The sequence below is a fragment of the Nansenia antarctica genome (genome assembly GCF_963989245.1).
Source record: "Nansenia antarctica genome assembly, chromosome: 16".
Classification (NCBI taxonomy): domain Eukaryota; kingdom Metazoa; phylum Chordata; class Actinopteri; order Argentiniformes; family Microstomatidae; genus Nansenia; species Nansenia antarctica.
The window spans coordinates 15,408,290-15,413,289 of record NC_137686.1 but is presented as its reverse complement, the minus strand read 5'-3'; the positions used below and the strand labels follow the sequence as shown (position 1 = coordinate 15,413,289).

Below are 5,000 nucleotides of genomic sequence, written 5' to 3'. Positions count from 1 at the left end.
AGTTCATGAAGAGAGGTCCTGAGCACTTCTGAGAGCCTCACGTTTATACAGGTCAGTAAGGCCTCCCAATCCTTCCCAGGATCCTCTGCGCAGAGTGATCACAGAAGGTGGAGAGGTTACATTGTTTCCCGTTTCTGGGTGTTCCAGACAGACCCAGGGCACACAAAATAGGTGATCGGGTCCTTATGACAATGCAAATGCCAGCACTTGAGTGGCAACACTGGTCTCCATTGTCTCAGGTGTAGAATGATTAATTATGCTGATTTGCTCACAGTGTTAGTAAACTAGTGATGTTTCAGGGCTGTGGTGTTAGTAAACTAGTGATGTTTCAGGGTTGTGGTGTTAGTAACAGTTGTAGTGGGTCAGTAGTCGGTATAACAGGAGTGTTGTTTGAGGGCTGTGGTGTTTGTAGTAGTAGTCGTGGGTTAGTAAACAGTGGTAGTAGGTTAGTAGACAATAGTAGTAGTAGTAGTAGTAGGTGAGTAGCAGGAGTGTGGTTTCAGGGCCGTAGTGTTAACAGTAGTTGTGGGTCAGTAGTCGGTATAGTAGTGTTGTGAGTGTTGTTGTCCTATTTTCCTGGCGGTCAGCGTATGGTGTCAGGGTGGTGTGCTGCTCCAGCCTGTTCAGCAGGAGAAGGTCAGCAGGAAACTCCCGCTGGAGACCTGCTGATGTCCACACACTGGTCCACTGGCCCACTGGCTTACTGGCCTACTGTCCAAACCCTGGCAGGGCTGGACCAGCCAGCGAGCACACTGGCCTCCTCACCACTGACACTGCTGCTCTCCACATACTGGCCCTGCACCTATATAAGCGTCTTTGAGCCCCGGAAAAGCGCTATATAAAAACAATGAATTATTATTATTATTATTATAATTATTATAATTATAATAATAATTATTATTATTATTATTATTATTATTATAAGATAACCTTTATTTAACCAGGAAAAGTAATTCATTGAAAGTCACTCATTGATTAAAAATCTCTTTTACAAGAGCGTCCTGGCCAAGACAGGCAGCAGCACAATTAACAGGGTTGCAGAAAATTGCAGAAAATAAAAATAAAAACATATCACAATTTACACATTTAAAAAACGAATTACAGAACCAAAAATTATAAAAGATATTCATCAATATTCGCCACAAGTCATGAACGTCAAGGATCAAACAGGGGGCAATGTTAATCAGCCAAAACATCTACAGCCAGATGTGCCTGCCTCCAAGTCATTTAAAACTACTTGAAATGCATCCAGTGAGACCAGCTCCCGCATTTCACCAGGGTACAGCCAGCAGGATACTAGCAGGGTACTGCTGTACAACTAGGACACACACGCCTCTCTACCGACCCCCCCTGGCCCAGTGCCAGATATGTGTGTGTGTGTTACGGGAAACGTGGGGAAAACTGGAAATACATTAACCGCAGAGTATCGATTCATACATTTCCGCTAACATGTAGCCTTTATCTAACACACACCTCTGTCTGTGTCGACAGGCCTCATCGAGGGGCGGGACCTGCTGTGCTGTTGTCATGGCTGCGGGGGTGTACTGTCCAGTAGTCTGCTTACCATGCCAACGTCCTGGCGACCATGATATGATTTATAGTGTTGGTTTACCTGTTTTGATTGGTTGACCATGGACAAGATCACAGGATTGGCACTGACAAATCAGGAGTGAGGAGTCATGTGGTTGGAAACAGGAGTCATGATTGGCCCGCTGTGCTGTCTAACATAGCCATGGATGTGTGGAGGCTGGAGCATCAGTGTCAGACGTTTTTACGCTGGAGGGAAGCTTACAGACAGGAGGCTACACACACACACACACACATGCGAATACACATACGTACGCTCACACACATACACACGCAAGCGTGCACACACACACACACACACACACACATGCAGGCGCACACACACAGGCGCGCATGCACACAGACACACACACGCACGCACACACACTCTCTCTCTCCCTCTCTCTCTCTCTCACACACGCACACACACACTCTCTCTCTCTCTCTCTCTCTCTCTCACACACACACACACACTCTCTCTCTCTCTCTCTCTCTCTCACACACACACACTCTCTCTCTCTCTCTCTCTCTCTCACACACACACACACACTCTCTCTCTCTCTCTCTCTCTCTCACACACACACACTCTCTCTCTCTCTCTCTCTCTCTCTCACACACTCACACTCACACACTCACACTCACACACTCACACACACACAGGCACCATCTGACTCATCATGATTGTACACATCGGCTTCTTCAGTGTCAAGCCTCTTATTTAGAACATCTTAATCAGATCTTCTTTCTGCTTGTGTCTAATTACCATACCAGAATTATGGATTCATTAATTCATATAAAAATAATCATTTAACAATGAACATTCTCTATCACCCTTCAAGAGCACCCACTTAATGTAAATTAGAACATTTGCAGGAGTAATTGATATGGGTGATAATTCTGTATGCTGTTTTATTTATTTATTTGTCGTCATTTCGTAGGCGCTTTTATCCAAAGCGACTTACAATAAGTAATAATAATAATAATAACTCATTATATTTTTATAGCGCTTTTCCGGGGTTCAAAGACGCTGGTACTTGTACGCTAAGTACATTTGTCTAAGTAAGTGAATCAACTATACATCATCAGTCATCATAAGTAAAACCTTTGATAAGAACATCAGGACATAAGAAGTGTCATCGGCAGTCACAGTGCTCGAGAAAGGAAGAAAACATATATATATATATATATTTTCTATTCTATCTTTAGCCTTCTCTGTTTCTTTAGAATATTTGTGAAATTATATTTTGTCATTTATTCTATGGCCTATTCGTGAAAAGGACAGAGACAGTAGGCTAGATGCTTGACTAGTTGCCTAAAGCCATGTAAATAATTGAATTATATTTGCTAATTACATTGATCAGTAACAGAAATGTGGTTGGATTAGATGAAGCCCTCGGCAAGTACATCAGTTGACTGAGCTATGCTAGCTATGCTAATGTGAATGTACTCGGTTAGGCTTGCCGTTGTGAATGACATCAAAAGGGTGAGCCGTGCGAGCGTGTGTGCGTGCCTGCTTGTGCGTGTGTGTGCGCGTGCCTCCTTGCGCGTGTGTGTATGTGTGTGGGGGGGGGGGTTGTGTGTGTGGGTGGGTGTGTGTGTGTGTGTCAGGGTTTGGGGGGGGAAACGTCCTTCTCAGGAAATCAATGCTAGAAATGAAAGGATGATGTCACCGGGCTTGACGCACTTGCCCCAGATCAGAGGATGACGCTGTCCCCTCCGGACATCACAGAACAGGCAGCAGCGCTCCCTTCAAGGCCTGTGTCTGGGCTCTGTTTACCTCAGGTTCTAGACTGTTCCTCAGAGGTTCTTAACTATTCATCATCAGTTCCACACCACTACCTGCAGGGTTTGACTACTCACCATAGGTTTTAGACTGCACAATATCAGTTCTAGACTACTCACCATAGGTTCTAGACTATTCACCATAGGTTCTAGACTACGCCATCAGTTCTAGACTACTCACCATAGGTTCTAGACTACTCACCATAGGTTCTAGACTACACCATCAGTTCTAAACAAGGACTACTGCCCCAGTAAGATGGAGGCTACATAATGGCCTAACATAGGCTAAGTGACATCTAGTAGTGCTACTGTAGATACTGTGGTAGTAAACCCTGAAGTGCATGTATGTAGGTCATAATACCAATACTGCCATCGCTTGGTCTGTTAAGTGCAGGTCAACATTGGTTGACCTCTGAGCTGTAAATACAGTGAGCTCTCCTGTGGTTGGTTGATCTCTGAGCTGTGAGTACAGTATGCTGTGCTGTGATTGGTTGACCTCTGTGAGCTCTCCTGTGGTTGGTTGACCTCTGAGCTGTGAGTACAGTATGCTGTGCTGTGGTTGGTTGATCTCTGAGCTGTAAATACAGTATCCTGTGCTGTGGTTGGTCGGGTAATGGACAGGGTGCTGTGATTGGTTGAGTGCCTGGGTCGTCATGGGGATGAAGGGAGGTCTGAGAACTTGGCAGAGACATTGTGCGGACGGGTCGTCTGCTACCAGACCTGGGACGACACACACACACACATACACACATGCACATGCATACGCACACACACACACACACACACACACACACACACACACACACACACACACACAAACAGACACACAGGAAGAAAGAAAAGAAGAGTGGGAGCAGGGAGTTGAAGTTCAAAGTTCAAAAACATTATTATTATTCATTTTATTCAGATTCCATGTCTTACCACAGACACAACGACACACACCACACACCAAATACAACACAAACATGCACCTTATTAAGTGCGGAATTGCTTCAAACTACGGGCTCAATCTCAACAGTTTGGTTCATTTTGACGAGGACTATACTCAGTGTTACCACCTCTCGCCACGACAGTTACCCTGTTCAAGGCACTTCATAACCGCACCCTTTCTAATCCCAGTTCTATCATTCTGGTATGATCTCTCGGGCGGTGCTCTGTATGGGAGCAGGTATGGGATTCTCACAGCTTCGGCTCAAAGGCAGTTGCCATGGAAATGACAAACGAGGACTCGGCGAGCCACATATAGTTTTAACTGGTCTCCGGAACGTTGAATTAATACCAGTGGAATGTTCACTGTGAACACGACGCTAGGCATGTTCTCTCTCAGGGAGTCAGAGATGTGTGATGGCGAGAAGTGTGCCTGAGTGCCTCGCTGAAACTGATTGTCGTCTTGTGTGTTCAGTCCTTTTGTTTAGTTCCACTTTAAACTCTCTTGCATGCCGTCGGAATTCAACGCACGCATGCACGCACACACACACAGGCACACGCGCACATCGAAAACACACATACACACACACACACGCACGCACACTCACACTCACAGACACACACACACACACACACACACACACACACACACTGCTATATTCAAATAGCCAGTAGGTATATTATTATGAGATTGTGTGGTTGTGTTTGGAATGCTTCCCAGACCA

At 45.3% G+C, this 5,000-nt stretch overlaps 1 protein-coding gene across 2 annotated transcripts in view; it reads left to right on the top strand.

Annotated features, from left to right (window-relative positions):
• Window positions 1–5,000, top strand: part of xkr4 (XK related 4) — a gene marked incomplete at both ends in the record, with an annotated part of 60,856 nt that overhangs the window by 36,685 nt on the left and 19,171 nt on the right. The gene's annotated exons all lie outside the window — the stretch shown is intronic.